Source organism: Lissotriton vulgaris, chromosome 3_1 (assembly GCF_964263255.1).
Source record: "Lissotriton vulgaris chromosome 3_1, aLisVul1.2, whole genome shotgun sequence".
Lineage (NCBI taxonomy): Eukaryota > Metazoa > Chordata > Amphibia > Caudata > Salamandridae > Lissotriton > Lissotriton vulgaris.
Genome location: NC_141689.1, coordinates 916,518,751 through 916,535,929, shown reverse-complemented (window position 1 = coordinate 916,535,929; position 17,179 = coordinate 916,518,751). Strand labels below are relative to the sequence as shown.

The 17,179-nt window shown below is 47.7% G+C and overlaps 1 protein-coding gene across 1 annotated transcript in view; it reads left to right on the top strand.

Annotated features, from left to right (window-relative positions):
• The first annotated feature begins 1,921 nt into the window (after positions 1–1,921).
• The window catches only part of CEMIP2 (cell migration inducing hyaluronidase 2), a 336,915-nt gene continuing 321,657 nt past the window's right edge, over positions 1,922–17,179 (top strand). The window contains exon 1 of the mRNA XM_086961256.1: positions 1,922–2,418. The gene's annotated coding sequence lies outside the window, so the exon portion shown is untranslated. The remainder of the gene's footprint in view (positions 2,419–17,179) is intronic.

The following is a 17,179-nucleotide window of genomic DNA, read 5'->3' as shown; positions in this document are numbered from 1 at the left end:
CCCAGGCCCCCAGTCCCCGTCTGAGCACCGAACCGCGGTGCTCAAGCCAATCACAATGCTGCATAGCAGCTTTGTGATTGGTCAGACGGGCCTAGGTGCTTCCTGGTTCCTGTTTGGCGGAGTCCTGATGTGGAGGAGAGGCGTGGCGGCGATAAGGTAAGTTATTTATTAATTTACCCCCCGTTTCCGTGCCGGGTGACACTGCTAGGCAACCTCAAGTTAAACTGGCCATTCCTTGAAGAACTTCCAAACAACTGTGTAAGTATTGAGAGAAATGTGTTTATAAAATTAAAAACATTACAGTGCACTAGGTGTTGGCTATGCCTGAGACTTCTCTGCGCCTCAGCCTGAGGCTTAATGCATTTCTGGTGCTTTGCAGCACTTTAAAGATTTTTTTCTTGCTCAAATTTAATTAAATTAAATAGTTTTCCCTCTCTTCATTGCTTGATTTTGCTTGCAAGAAAGTGCTGCTCATAGTCGTTGAAATGTCACTCATAATTACAATGAAATTATGAAAATGTCACACATAGCAATCTGAAACCTTGGCAGCTATGTGTGGGTGTATTGGAAGGAACTGACCACAGATGTCTGCAGGGGCAGAGGAGGCGAGGACTATGTTGGGAAGTATCATGAAACATCAAACAGATATGAATCATTCTCTGATTCCGAAAAACACCCAACAATCAAGATACATTTACAAAGTTGGCATTATACATGCCCATGAAATGTGAGCGGATGAGCAGGTCCAGCAAGCTGCCGCCGTCACCCCAGAAGTATCACCCATCCTGAGGGTGTCCAATCAGGGGCGGCCTTAGGCATGTGCAAGCTGTGCACCTGCACAGGGCCACCAAATCCCAGGGGCCGCCACACCAATATATATCCTTAATATAATAATCCTCTGAGGATCGATACATATTTGCGTGGCGGTCCCTGGCAGGGATTTGGCAGCCTCCGGCTCTCTTCCACTTCCAAACACCCTGACCCCCCCCCCCCCCCCCCCATCTTCACTGGCCTCCGTGCTCCGCCCCGTTCGGACCCCCTCTTCCGGGGCCCCATACCTACGCTCCCTGCCCAGGGCCGCCATGAGCCTAGAGCCACCCCTGGTCCAATCATCAGATCAGACTCAGCTCCAACACACCTGGACTGCATGCCATTTTGGGGTGAATAGCAAGGATACGGAACTTGCAAGTGACTCAATATAACTCAATATCCGAGTTGACTCCGCTCTCTCTTGACATTCAAGGATAGTTGGTGACCGGACTGTGTTAGCCACCTTTTTTTGTTCTCTCCCCCTCCGATGCACTACTTATTTTTCATGCTGTATTTTTTTTTATCTCTGGTTTGCTTCCTTACTGCCTGCTTACTATGTAATGCAATTTCCTTCTGTTTTTTACAGTGTGTACGTAAAGCGCTCTGATACCTACGGGCCAAGCTAGCGCTATATACATTTTTTTAAATAAAAATAAATGAATAAAAAACTATTTTTATTCTAGGTGGTAATTTCCATCTACTACTGTTGCAAACAGTGCTTTAAGTTGCCAGGTACTCTCAGGTATTCAGTTCCTGCTCTTCTTTAATTTAGAAGGGTTAGTACCGGCACTCCTCAGCACTGCTCCTATGTTTTTAGTGTGAGTGCATCACTTTTCAGCAGCAACAGGTACCTACACTTCCATTTTCCATTTCAAGCAGTTTGACTCTGTAACTAAAGCACGAGCATTTATATTCACAATAAGTTCGCAATAAACATAATTTACAGTTGCTATTCCGATGATAAAAAATCAAGCGGTTCTAGGCTGCTAAAAAGTTATATTTCTAACAGCAGAATTTGATGTTGCACTTTCATATTGTGCAGAATACGACTTCCAGCGGAAGACAGACGGGGGCGCTGTGCGCTCACCTCGCACAAGCATGGGAAGCAGATGTGCCCGCTGCTGCCTCGGCCTCTCTCAGCTCAGGCCACTCCCTCTCTTCTCCGGCGCCCGCCCACCCAAAAAATCAGAGCGGCGAGGGCCCCCTCCCGCCCCCCGCCCCCCGCGAGCTCTCCAGCCTGCTCCCGGTACCCTCCTCCACCGGCCTCACTTCCTCCCCTGCCCGCTGTGAACACTGCTGGAGCCGGGTCTGAAAGACACAGCAGTTCATGCTGCCCCCTCCGGCAGGTCGGGAGTGGGAGGGCAGCAGGGAGGACGTCAAATCCGGGCAGGAAGCTGAAGGCACCTAATGCCCGGGGAACTTGCGCTGAAACTTCAGACGCCAGCGCACGGGAGTTGCGTCAAGAAGAAGCAACAGGAGGCGGAGCAGCGGCGGCGGCAGCAGCACCGGCCGGGCGCAGCCTCTCCGCTCCGGGCTATGGGCAGAGGAGCCCGCGGGAGCACGGGACGGCGCTGACCGCGGCTCGGGGGCGCCTGGCATCGGCTGGAGGTAAGGCTCGGCGGTCCTCGTGCAGCTGTGTTGTGGTGCAGCCCTCAATCTTTCACCCTCTCTCTTCTCCTCACCCTCTTGCAGCGCCTAGCCGCTCTCCGGCTCCTCGCAGCGCCTGGCCGCCTGGCATTGTTCGTGGGGGAGGCTGGCAGCCGGCTCTGCTCCCTCATACTGCTCTCCTGGCGCTGGGTGAACATTTCCACACTTTTGTAATTTGTTCACTTGTAATTTTCTCCTCATGTATCAGTACTGTTCCTATTGTGAAACGCTCTAACACCTTCGGGTAAAGTCCGCGCTATATAAAAACGCATAAAATAAAAATAAATTAATAAATTAATAAACCCCGGGTCTGCCACAGCTCGAGCTATGCTGCATGCGGGGACACCCCCGCCTAAGATGCTGAAAACGAGACGATAGACCCCAGGAACTGCGAGACCAGGGAAAGCTGTTGTTTTCATCTTGTATCCAGGACAACTTGATTGGCCAGTGGGGTCGTTTAATATTTGTCTGACCATTGTGCCTATACTGTGGGATTTGTGGCTATTTGTTTTCTGTATAAATGTCCAAACTGGCTTTCCGTACTCCCCTGATACAGTCCGTGCATTGCAGCACCCTGGACTTGCCAGTACTCGTTTTCCTTATATGTTGTTTCCCAGAAGTGGCTGGTGTAAGTGTGCCAGCGGGTGCAGGGCCAAGGGTTGCACAAGCATTGTGCACTATGTTTCCTAATTCCCAATGTATCCCGCATATGCCTTTAGGCTGTGAAAGGTATTGTTTACATGACTCACTTTCATAGACCTGCGATCAAATGTGGCTCCTAAGCTGCAACGTGACTTAAGTGGGTAACATGACACCCGTTGCCGTGTACGCTGACAGCCTAGCAGCCTCGCGCTGTGGATTGTAGCTCGCGCGCCAGCATGATTCGGTCTTCAGGGATGCGATTCAACTTTACTGATTAATCCTAAAACCATTAACAGGCCAAAGGTGAAAGCATTGTGTATTTCCGTGCAAAGTAGCTGGAACCAAATCCCCACGTGCTGATTTCTAAATAATATGCAATGCCGATGCTCAGCACAAGTTTAAAGGTCCCAGATTTAATAAAATAACTCAGGCAGACATCAAATGAGTAATGTGCCCAGGATGGCACATTTTTATGGTCCAAGTGCAAAATAATGGATTAGAATTCAGGTCTCTCGGTTCCTCGGGTCAGCTGCTTCTCCCTGCTCCATGCTATGTACCTATAGCACGGCAGGATAAAAGGATTCTTCGTTATTATGTATAATGCGGACTATACCATATTTCTCACACTGTCCTGTGCACCCCAAGAACCTCCTCTACTGCACTGCCCTCCGTTGGCGCTGTAAGTAGAACCAGCAGTGGCAAAGCTAAAAGGCTTCAGTTGTATAGGCATAGAGGCACAAAGACATGCATACATTTACATAGATCACACAGGCAGACAGAACAACACCTGCAGACATATGTGCACACACATGGGTCAGCACACTTACAGAAAACAACAGACCGACTACCAGTCATACCGGTACTCCTGTACATACCAACACTCCGGATTTAGGCAGGGAGGCGTTTGTTATTGTTTTGGAGGACGGGGGTAAAAGTAGTTCGGTAGGGCCTCTAACAACCAATTTTCTGAAAGAAATACGGCGAGTTTCTTAACTGTTTGAAAGGATAATTGTATTCTCAAAGTTTCTTGTTCACAATCCATACTCCTTGTGCATCACCCTTTCCCATGTCCCTTTTTTCCAACCAGTCACCTGCCTCTTTCTGCACCTCTTACATAAAAAACCTCTGCCTCTCCCTTCTGCACCTCTATATCTGACATGTAGGCATACCCAAGGCTAATGAAAGAATGCAATTATGCGGCCCCAACGTTTTTTGCACAATTATTGATCTGACACATTTGCCACACAACCCATCATCTGCTGCATAATCTGCAGATTTTAATTTCAAAAAGTGTTTTTACCCCAAACTGTTAAAAAGGTACTGACATGCAGGTGCACGTGTTGTCGTTAAGTGAAATGCCATTTGCAAAGGTTGACAGGTCACGTTTCTGATGCTTATTGCTATGTTTTGGTGTTAAACTGGTACTAATGAGGTGCAACCTATGCGCAGTGTTAACAAAGTGAAAAAATGACACAATAATGAAGTTAAAATCATCGGAAAAGATGCCGCTTAATTTGCCTTTTCTTGCCTCATATTTTAGTCAACACTGCCACATAATTTGTCCTTCTCCTGCGACATAATTCCAGTGGCCCTTGGTATACCCCTGTCCTTTTCCACTTTGAAATTGACCTCTTTGTTGTCTATGCGCTGCTCACATGTGGCCTGGTCATCTTCCAGCATCTGTCCTTTGTCCTCCAGATAACTCTCCTCTTTTCAGATATGAATGTAATTTTAGTTAGAGGATCCAATGCGAAATGAATTTTAGAGCTCCAGGCAAAATTATATTTTGCCCTTTGCATATTCTCTTCTCCCTGCTGAAAGACGCAGATTTATGGACCTTTGTTGGTTAGCTCATGTTGCCTGCCATGTGCAGTAGTACAATATGCCGACTGCTTACAACAGCCGTAATCTATCATCGGCACTGCCCGGTGACACACAGCTGACAAGTAGACCCACAAAGTCATGGCACCCCAATCCCAGCTCGTAGTCCCATGGTTACACCAGACTGGAGTGAATGACAACTGTGCTAATTCACCTCAATTCTCTCTCCCATGATTCCTGGGCATTGTCTGTTTGTACTTTGAGCAGAAAATGCTGCGAATACTGACCCACACTAACCCAGCTGCTTAGTACTTGGACCCTCTGCTATTCCAGTGAGACCTACGCATGCCTCTGTCCATGCACCGTAAGTAGCTCGCTTGTAATTCTACACCCCATCGACTTAAAAAGTACCCCATAGTACTCCAGTAATGAATCCCTGGTGAGGCGGCACCACTGCAGGTCCATTCAACGCTGATGAGACTCTTGGTATGTAAGAAAAACGCTTTGTGCAACAAGGCTCACGGTTATTAAAAACATGACCCTGACCGTGACCCTTAGCAGTCTAATGGTGACCTGCACACATTCTTCAGGGGCTGTCTGCGGTGAAAGCTCCGTCAAACCTGCGTCACTGGGTCGAGCAGAACATCTTTCTGATGGCGGAATCTTGCGTCACTTCCGGGTCTTATTTGCTTTGGGGCAGATTTACAAGCCCCTTGCGCCACTTTTACGCCGCCGTTGCGCCACTTTTGTGACACGGCGGCGCAAAAGATGCGCCATGGTGTGGGGTATTTACAACGTGACGCATCTCCCAGATGCGTCACGTTGTAAAGCCCTGCGCCAGAAGAGGCGTACCTCTGCAGGGGGAGGCGTTCCAGCGCAGGAACGCCTCCCAAAAGTGGCTGAGTGAAATCTACAAGATTTCACTGAGTCACTTTTGGGCCCATGCTGCGTCAAAACCCTGCGCCTGCTTGAAGCAGGCCCAAGGATTGACGCAGCATTGTGCACATAGGGCCAACTCCAGCTATGCACCGCTTTTGGCACAGATGCGTGACGCATCTGTGCCGTTTTTGCCCCTTGGTGCGCCACATTGTAAATGCGGCGCATCAAGGGTGGCGGAGCTGCGGCGCACAATTACTGGCGCATCCCTGCCGATATGCAGGGATGCGCCAGTAATTGTAAATCTGCCCCTTAGTGTATTGTGAGCCAGAAATCTTCTTCTCTTTTGGTGTTGTGAGTTGAAGTGCAGGGCCCTCTCCAGAGCACGGGGCACCCAGCACCGGCTGCTCCACCCTTCCGACGGCAGTGTTAGGCAGACGACTTCTTATTTTTTTTTTAAAGGATAAATGATGTTTATATGCTAAATGATGCTAATCCACACCAATTTAAGTTCCTGGCAGCACTCACTTTATCTCACTTAGTTCTTCAAAATATTTTCAGATTCTCTCTCCTAGGTGCCCGTGATGTTGGCGTGTGTGAGACCTACACACACTCATTCTCAAGGAATACCAGACCTCCGGATATTCATTCATACACAAAGACGACGCTGGATACACCCATGCATGTACACAGACCAACATGCATACAGGCACTGCGCCGATGCATACAGGCACTCACACAGACCTATAATGAGACAGACATCAGTAGATAGGAGAACAATAGATAGACAGATAAGGGGTTGGCAGACAAGGGACAGGCAGACAGATAAAGGGACAGGTGCATTCTGGCTTCTTGTCTGTTTAACCTTGACCCCTCTGTAGGGCAACTCCAGTTACAGGTGGGGAACAGAATGGAGAGTCAGAACCCATTCAATCCTTGGCATCTCTTTGGAGAAATCCTTCCTAATGTGTCATACCTCGGTCTTCATTTCCACTAAGTGGTGAAACTGTAACAAAAAAAACCAGGGGGCTTAGATACCTACGTTTGAACGTTTCAGAGAAAAACGAACCATAGCACACTAACATTCCCCGATTTCAAATGTGTTTTCTCAAAACAAATAGTGCCGCTGTCACCTAGTCCAGCTGTCTGCGTTTATTGGTGAGCCGAACATTCATATTGATTTCATGGGAAAGAATAAGAAGATGTTTTGTTTGGGGTGTGTGTGTGTGTATGTATATATGTGTATGTGTATATATATAATATATATACTACCCCTGACGATCTACTCTGGAACCCAAAAAAATGAGTGGTGAATTAGTATAGTGAAGAAATAAATATATATATTTAGCATAAAGTAGTACTTTTTGCGCGCATTTCATACATGTTCTTTCAGTCTAGGTCCTACGATTCTGGCTCTTTTTACGGGAACTAGAACACTTAAATGCACGCCTGGAGGCTGGCTGATACTATACCGTAATAATGCTGCAGGCAGAATGCGCGACTAGCAAGCAGTGACCCCTTCAGCCAGGCAACCTTCAATAGTAAACCGCAAGAACTTATACGGGGGCCAGTGTTCTTGTGAAAGCTGTGGTGTGCAAGTCACAAGTGGGTGATGATATAAGGGTGGGTTGAACACATAGATGTCCAGTGCCCCGGGCTGGTCGGAACATGCCCAGCCTGGGGAGGGAGCTGGAGAGAATCAGCAGGAACCCAGTGACCCTGGCATATGGAGTCTGGGTACGACAGGGAACGGAGGGTCAGACCGGAAGCGATGCCAGAGATGGAAGGGAGAGTGTGACGTGAGCCAGTGATAGGGGGAGACTGGAAGGCAGAAGCACAAGCGCACATCCCTGAACTGCCCTACCTTACCACATACCCGCAGGTGCTACGGAGGCCTCTTAAATTAGAATAGACATGTAAACAATGCATAAAAACAGCTTCCATGGATTCCATTGGGACAGGACTTTACAGCAACTGCACCGAAGTGCCTTTCCTGCGTCATGCCATCTGGGTGCAGTGGTTTTCACCACGATGAGTGTGAAAGTATAGGTTTTGAAAGTGCGCCGTAGCCACATCCGGCCCGAGTTGCTGGTGACTCAAGTCCTCCCTGGCAGTGAGAACTGCAGGCCCAGCCTAGCCTGTATAGGAAGAGAGTCGAGCGGAGAAGGCAACCTGCGGGTGGGCGCAGTGACATCGGTGTAATCTAAAACTGAATTCGACCACTTACATATATTTAGTAGCAGACGAGCGTGACTGCGCGGGCGCAAACCGCGAGAAATCACGAGGGGTGTTTGATTACATTTTTATTTCATTCCGCGGCAAGCTAGACAACTGCTTCTACCTCTCGAGGAATGGAAGCATTGGCAAAGCTCATAGGTCTGGGTTTACTGTGCTTAAAGATGCTGTGCACGCATATTAGAGTAAGACACACAGGAGGGAGTCAGCGTGAGTGGACTGAGAGGGCTATCGTTGTAAAGTAGTCCTTCGTGCAGTTAAGTGCAAGCACTCGAGCGAAGGTGGAAGAATACACCCAGACAGCCAATAGATAAAGATAAATACTCCCCTGGGCTGAGGCATGAGGTCATTGACAAAGTTTAAAGCCAATAGGTGAAAGAGGCTAGCTGAAGAAAGCCAGTGATTAAAAAAGGGGGGAACACAAAGTCTGCACCAGGTGTTTTTTTAAGGAAAAGTTTGGCAGCTGCGCTCTCAGCACTTTAAAAAAAAAAAGACAGGAGACAGCCAGGGAACTGACTACAAGCTAGAACTACCCGGGTTGTGAGTTTACCCAGAATTTTTTTTATGGCCAATTGTATGATCCACTCCATGGTACTTAATGTTGTGTTGCGTGCGTTTAATATAGCAAATATATATTCAGCTTTGGGAGTGTTGAGTACGATCTTGCAAAAGGATTCTAATTCAGGCGCGAAGTACGGCAAGGTAGTTGCTACCATTTGGAAGAAGCAAATCCACATACAATGTGATGTTTGTGACCTATCAGGAGACCTACAGCATACACATTGTCTTTCTATTTTGAGCCACAGGCTCGATTGTGAGCACTCATGTGAATTGGGAGATAGGACAACACTGTGTGATGCCTCTCGATAGTGCTATATTGGTATATAACCACCTGGTAGGTGTACACCTTTGCCCAGAAGAATTACAGCAGCCTTATTTTAGTTTCTGTTGGCCCTTTTTAGGTCGAGCCCATCAGACAGTGCAAGCTGTCTCGTTGCGAAAAACATATTGTGAGCTTGCCAAGAACATACAGGGGCGTGCAGCCTGTCCATTGCTTGACTTTGGTTGATTTTACTGTCACTCTCATTTGCCTACTTCTTATTTGTGTCCCAGCTTGTCAGTCTTGTTTGAGCCTCCTATGGAGCATTACCTCTTTACCATCGCTGTGATTGGCTGGCTTCCGTGGCTTGATTTTAGGGAACTACTTTTTCTTTTTGTTTTAGCACTCATGAGATTGCATGTGTTTTCCAGCCTTCTGACTATGTGCTGTGCCCCACTTTACTCTCTCACCCATGTGCTTCTCTCCTTCCATCTGCCATTGTGTTGCACTCTCCCCACTCCATGTTGTTGCCCCCTTTCGAACCTGTTGCTTCTCCCCCGCCCACTGTGTTACTTCTACCCCGCACCCGGTCATCCTTTATTTTCTTTTTATTATTTTTTAAGTACTGGCGCTGTTTGTTTTAAATCATCACTTCCCAGCTCCTTTTGTTTTTATTTTCCGATTGGCAGATGCCGCCTGAGCTGTTTGTTATGTCTGCCTTGAAACCACGCCCCAATTGACATTAGTCAGGCCTGTGCAAGGGGGTCATGTTTGCACACACTGTGCACTGTCTAAAAGAGCCAGCACAGAGTTGACGAATTCTTCTCTTTCCACGTTCTCAGTGCAGCAGTTACTGAATAATGCACCTACCTCGATAGTGTGTTCGGTGGTTGGATTTGGGACACTAGTTTCAGCTTTCCTGATCTCTTGTTGACAGATCTGATAATCATGTCTCTTTTGAAGGTGAAGTTTTTTGCACTTTTTTTGCACTTAAGTATCTGGTCTTGAGTTTGTCTAGCGAGGATTGTCGCAAAAAAAGGCAAGTATTCTGCAAAGCTTTGGATAAGGCGATTGACTAATGCCGCCACACTTCTGATGCTGTATTGTTTTTGAGATGGCACCTCTAGGCAGTTTGTGTTCTGTGAGAACTTCCTAATCAAGGGAGATGCCCATATGTAGGAGAATTCTTCAAAGATTTGGTTTAGGTCCCCTTATTAAGATAGTCAGATTGACCAGTCAAGTTTCTTATGTAATCACCCACGCCTCTGCAAACAAAGCACAGCAAGGGGCAAACAATTTGGAAGCTGCTTTTAGCATATACATTCTTGTTACAGTCTTTTTAAATATTATTTTATTATTTTGTTATTATGTAAAAGTATGCCAGGAGTCAACTGGTGGCAAAGTATTTATTAGCAGTTATAACACCCCCGGCTGTGTGTCACTTTGGATGCATTGTTTGGGCGTGAATTCAAATGTTACATCTCCATGATTCTAGAAGTCCTGCAGGGCTGTTTTGTTGTGAACACAATCCCTTCCACAAGTATTTCACTCTTCTTGTGACTCTTGCATCCCTGACAGCAGCATCTGTGTTCAACTTTGTGACATAAGTGGGAGGTGGTGAAAGCCGTTTGAAACTCCAATTAACATTCCTCAAATACTCTTTTCGGGGATGGGTCTTTTTACAGTGTGTTGTGCAAGTTTTGTCCAGAGATGTAATTAGGCATTTGTTCTATGTTTTTAAGTTGTCTTGTGAATTTAGTGTAAATGAATTACATAAAAATATTACATCACAGCTTGGCCTGCCTCTATTTAACATGTTTATTTGTGATATATAATTTATCATTAAAGAGAAGGGTATTGTCGAATACAATGTAAATATCTCTTTGCACTGTTTGTAAATATTTAATTTGTAGTATTTAAATTATCCTTAAAAATAAGTTGTTCCAGAGCTTTCAATTGAGGGCGAATGAAAGCTGCTGAATTTTGAAATGTCTCCAAGATTGAAAGGAAAATATTATGCCTTATTGGAACCAGGAAAAGCAGTATTTAACTAACAGTTATTTGGTGTGGCCCCAAAAAGAAAGCAAACCTAGTAACTCTCACTATATGGTATATTCTGTATATTTGTTCAGTGGTTGTAAGGCAGAATGTGACCCTTTTACAAAAGTTCCCGAAATAACAAAATACTTTTGTCTCATGTGTTTTTTAGGTCCAGCATATCAGACAGCCCTAGGTTGTGAAAGATGCATTGTGGGCTTACCAAAAACATAGTAGGGTTTTCCACCTACCCATTGCTTGCCATTGGTTGGGTTTGCTGTCAATCTCATTTTCTTGCTTTTTATTTGATCGCTTGCCTTGTGTTTATCCCTGCCATGGAGCATAGCCTCTTTACCATCTCTTTGATGTTTAAAAAAAAAACTACACAAGGGTGCATGTGCTTTTTCAGCTGTCTCCCTAGTGTGCTTCTCTTCCCCTCTTTGTGCTGCTTTCCCTGGCCCCTGATCTTCTCTCCCATCCTCCATGATGCGCTTTCCGTTTTGTACTTTTCCACTGCATTGCTTTCTCGCCTGAGTTGTTCTATCCCCTCCCAGCGCAATGTTGCTCTCTCTCTTTAACCCGTTTGCTCCTCCATGCCCTTTGTGTTGTTTTCCAACACCTGCACATCCCATGTTGCCTCCACCCCACTTTAATATTGCCCCCTTAAGAAAAATAATGCTAAAACCTTTGTTAAAACCAATAGATTCCAAAGTAGAGACCTATTAGCTTTGCTAGTTTCCCTAAACTACCTGCTACCAAGACCTGCGTATCCAGTAGCATGCAACCATGTAAGCACAATCAGGAAGGGTCTGCCTGTTTCAACATCCGACCCACCCCTCCCGGCTGATGTAGTATGTGCTAGTATAATTCCCTTTCTTTGTGGCGGGTGATTTGATTTCTCAAACTCGGAGAAATCGGTAGAAAAAAAAAGATTGTGAATATTTGAGTTGGTCCAGAACTTGTACACTTCCAAAATCCTAGCAGCTTCATTGTTGTCGATGGTGTGTATGTGGTGTTGTGTACATAAACTCAGTCTCGAAAGGGATTCCCATCGATGATGAATTGAAATGCATTTCTCCAGAATGCCATGTCATGATGTTTCTTTGCGAAGCTTAAAATTACATACTTGTCCTTGCCAAAGAAAAACCATAGTCAAAGTTATTGGTATAAAATTGACATGACGGTATCGCTCTATGGGTCTATCCAGCCAAATGATAAGGGAGTCCTGGGGACTGCAGCAGTTCAGGTGAAAGAGATTGGACATAAGCTTCAGGTTCCTGAATCCTAATGGATGCTGGGATGCCCCTGATATAAGGGTTATTTTTCATGGAGTTAGTTACGCTCTCCTGCAGCTTGCCAAAGAGAGGTTTGATTCCTGAACTGTGGCAGACCTCTGGGTGTGGAGAGCGGTGGTGCAGTCCAACTCTACATTTTGTTTCCGAAGTTGTCAGCTGGTGTGGTTGTTAGCTCTGATCGTCAAACAAACCATGCAGTTACCGCATACACGGCACAGGACAGCTTCGGTCAGAGCTGTAGAGATGTCAACGCTAGACTAAGCCAAACCAGAGGAATTCCTGCATTTGCAATCTTCTGACTTCAACCAATGCACATTTTGTAGTCTTCACAGTATTTCACCTGCAAAACTGGTAGCTCAACTTCACCTGATGTAGACCAACAGCATTGACGTTTAGCACCGTCGAGGAAATAGTTTTACCCTAAAACAACCTCTTGGCTGCACATCTGACTCCAGAATGTGACAGTCTTGGAAACAATTTAACTAATCCTTTTTGCTCCTCGATTGTCTCATAATTCCAGTTATCCTGGCCATAATTTAGCTCATTTCTAGAGGTGGTTCATTGTTCTGTCACCCTCTTCCAGGCTATTGGTCGAACACTTCAAAGAGTTTTGTCGTAATCGCTTATTGAGCAACATTTCCTCACAGTCACGCCTTCATGTTTGTAGGCCTGCATATAGCTTCCTCTGAAAATAAATTGGTATTTCTTGGATTGAGTGAATGTGAAAATATTGCCATAGTGTTACCTAACACTTAAGAAGATTTGTATTTCCAAAGTGTCGAGTATTCTGGTGATGTGCAGAGAAGTGTTTGAGTCCCATCTTTATAAGAGGTCCTCGTTTCCTGATGTAACTTTATGTTGCCTGTTCGTGGAACGTTTGTTGCCACCTTAAGGTTGCCTCATAGCGCGAGATCAGGCAGGAGAGATGGAAAAAGAGAGAAAGAGGGAATGAGAAGCAGTGTGGTTAGAGTGCTCTTCCCAAAAAATAGGAACATCTTTCCAGACGGGGTAATGGTATTTTGTGGACAGTCGGTAGGTGAGGGTTCAACCTCAACAAAGAGGTGTAGCAGGGCTAAGAAAAGAATGTGCGGAGAGAGCTAATGGAACTGGAGAGGGTTGGAGGTAAAGTCAGGAAGAGCGACTGTGAGGGGTATTAGCCTCTGGTTACTAGTCACACAGATATCAGTGCCGGCTAGGTGAGGTGTGGTGATTTAGGAGAGAGTCTCCTTTCCTCCCCACAATTCAGAGGGACCACCAAGAAAACATGAGACAGCTCCTTCTTCCCTTTACCAAAATATGCCTCTCCGGCAAGCGTCTTTCTAACAAATCTCTTCACCTGAGGACACGTATCTGGAACATGACTAAGAGGGAGAGTGCTGGAGTTGTGTGGACAGCATTTTTTTTCCTCCTGTGATATCTGGGAAGAAAGGGGCATTAGGGTTTTTGGAGGAACTATGTACATACTGCTGAAGGCATCATGCCATCACCTGTCTAACCCACTGTCGCGTCATCTGTGCTTCCTTCGGCTCTAGCCTGCGCAGCCTACAGCATATGGGTGCCATGCATGCTCGGGACACGTGCAGGGGGCATGGGTGTGCCACTCCACTCATGAATTTCTAAGACAATTGCAAGAGGGGAGATGTGGAGGACCAGTGCTTTGTGATTAATGGGGTGCTGGCAGAGCATGATACTGTAGAAAATACATTCTTTTTTTTTTTTTTTTAAATTTTTAAAACCTTTATTATAAAAGAGCACACAGCTATTCAGCCTAACATCCCGGAGGCAAGGCAGCATAGTATCAGGAGAAAAATAGTGCAAGACGATTTACATCAGAACATTGCAGGTTGTTTTTTTTATTTTTTATAAAAGATAACCAAACCAAGAAAGAAACGCCAAAGGGCGCATAAGATAGGCAATGGAGTAACAAGGACGTGTATGAGTCGGTCAGAGGCAGAGGAGGGCAGGTAGAGAGTCGACAAAAGAATGAATAGAAGGATGGGGAGGGGGGGAGGAAAGAACAGGAGAAGTACAATCAGCATAAAACAGTTGGTGTCACAGGCTACGGTGATAGGTGTTCGTCCCGGGGAATAGGTTCCGGTGGTAAGCACACATCACCCCTGTATGCATTCCATGCCCCCCACACTTTGTTCCACGTCTGAGGCCTCCCCCTGGCAGCATAAACCGTCTTTTCTCTGAGCATACACCAATCCATATTGGCTTTCCATTGTACCACCAGGGGGGCCGTAGCAGCACCCCACTTTTGGGCAATATCTCGCTTAGCAATCATATTGCCTAGTGTCGCCCAACGAGTCTGCGCCGTGTTGTATTCAGTCGGTTCCCAGACGTTGAGGAGGCACCTCCGCGCCTCCGCAGCCAACTCAACACCAGTCACCTCTCCCATAATTCGGTGTACTCTCGCCCAGTAAGGGGCGATAACGGGGCATTCCCACAGAATGTGCATAAAGGTAGCGAGAGCCCCGCAACCACGACGACAAAGGCCATCGGGCGAGAAGCCCATGTGCACAAGCCGGGGGCCGGTGACATACACCCGGTGAAGGATCTTGAATTGCACCAGTCGGAGACGCGAGGAGATGGCGACCTCCTTAGGGGAGGACACTGCACTCTGCCAGTCCTCGTCGTCCAGTTCCAGGCCGTCTGCCACCCATTGTTCTCTCAAGCACAGGAGGAGATCAGTTCGAACATTTATCAGTTTTTTATAGGACAATGAAATAGCACTGTCAGGCATATGGCCGTCCAGGATCCTGTCCTCCAAGGGGGAGCTTTCGGGGATATCACCCTCCGCCGGTCTAGCAGAAATCAACGCGTGCCTCAGCTGGGCGTAGCGGAAAAACTCCGAGCCGCCCAACTGATATTCGGCCTGCAGTTGGGGAAAGGTCTTGACTTCTCCTTTAACAACCATGTCATCCACCCTGAAGATACCTATGAGATCCCATTTATCAAAACCCTTGGTGTGCCACAGTCTGCCCAGGATATCCGAGTCGTACAGTGGGGTGAATCCAGTCAGTCTACCCTGCCAACCCTGTGCTTTAGTAATCATCCGCCAAGTGTGAACCGCTGCCTTGGTCGGGCCAGTGAGGCGCCGATCAAAGGATCTGGAATACAGGGCGCGATAATAGTTGCCACCGCGCAAAAGCCATCTGTCCATTGCGTAGCCTGGGCTGTCCACGGGGCCATAAAAACCATGGTTGATGGCAGTGAGCTGAGAGGACCAGTAGTACCGCCGTACGTCCGGCAAGGCGATACCTCCGTCATACCACTGCAATGTGAGCTTCTGGATGGCGACACGGGGTCGACCATCCCAGACAAGGCGCGTTGCAAGCTCTCAATTTCTCGAAAATAGCGAGCCGGAACCGAGTCCTGAGTGTTCTGTAGGGCATACAGGAACCTGGGCAAGGACATCATTTTAAACAATGCCGCCCGGCCCAGGAGAGAGAGCGGGAGCCTGCGCCAACTATCCACATCTCTCCGCAGCTGCTGGAGAGGGGGAAGGAGATTGTGATCATATCGCGCCTTTGAACTACCGGAAATGTATATTCCCAGGTACTTAAAGCCCTGTCCGGCCAACTGTATATTGCAGCCTCTGGGGAGGCGCGGCGTGTCCCCCTTTAGAATGTAAAGGGAAGACTTAGCCCAGTTAATGACCAGACCAGAGTGGCGTCCAAACAGCCTGAGCACGTCGCATGCTACAATGAGTGACTTGCAGGGAGAAGTAAGATAGAGCAGGATGTCATCTGCGTATAGGGAAACTCTATCCTCAAAGCCCGGGGCCCAAGTGATACCGTGCAAGTCCGGATGCACACGTAGCATGGCCGCGAGCGGCTCCAAAGCCAGCGCAAACAGGAGAGGCGACAGGGGGCAACCCTGCCTGGTACCTCGGTGGAGGGCAAAGGACGCCGACATGCGGCCATTGACTGTAACGTTAGCCAACGGGCAAGCGTAAAGAAGTTGCACCCAACTCAGGAAGCCCGGTCCAAAGCCAAGCTTCGCTAGCACCGCCCAAAGATAACTCCACTCAAGGGAGTCAAAGGCCATCGTGGCATCAAGGGAAGCAAGTACCGCCGGTTCTTCCAGGGTGTGAGCTCTGGCCATGACCCCATGAAGCCGACGCAGGTTAAGGGCAGTGTTACGGCGAGGAATAAAACCCGATTGGTCCGGCTGCACCAAATCACCGATGACTCCAATCAACCGATTGGCAAGCAATTTGGCCAGGATCTTAGGCTCCGCATTGAGGAGAGAGATGGGGCGGTAGGATCTGCAAACGTCTCTCGGTTTCCCCTCCTTGTGAATAACCACGATGGTGGCCAACCGCTGATCCAAGGTGAGGAGGCCCTCTTCCCGAGCCCTCAGGAACATAGTCCGCAGATACGGGGATACCACATCCGGTCGAATTTTGTATAACTCGACCGGGATACCATTGGGGCCAGTCGCCTTGCCCGACCGTAATGCACGGATCGCCAAGGCGACCTCGTCAGCGGATATGTCCCGATCTAAGTCGGCACGGTCCTCTTCAGAAAGACAGGGGAGGTCAATTGTCGAGAGGAACGCAGCCGAGTCAGCCTCGGAGCGGTCTGAGTTGGAAGTATAGACACCCCGGAAATAATCAGCAAAAGACTCGGCAATGGCACTTGGGTCCGTGACGGTCACTCCGTCATCGCCCAAGATCTCCGGCACCACACGGCTAGCCATCTCGCGCCTGTCCAACCATGCCAGAAGCTTTCCGGCCTTGTCCCCAACGTCGTAAATACGACCTTGCTGTTCCCTGGCCAGAATAAGGGCAGCATTCGTGGCGAGATCGTGGTATTCCGATTGTTTAAGGGAGAGGTCATGCAAAAGAGAAGGGTCAGGCTCGGGCCTCAAACGGGACTCGAGGTACAAAACCTCATCTTCAATACGCGCGAGGTCGGCATCTCTGACTCGCCTGGCCTCCGCAATGAGAGCGAGGGCCTCCCCCCTCAACACAGTCTTGAATGCCTCC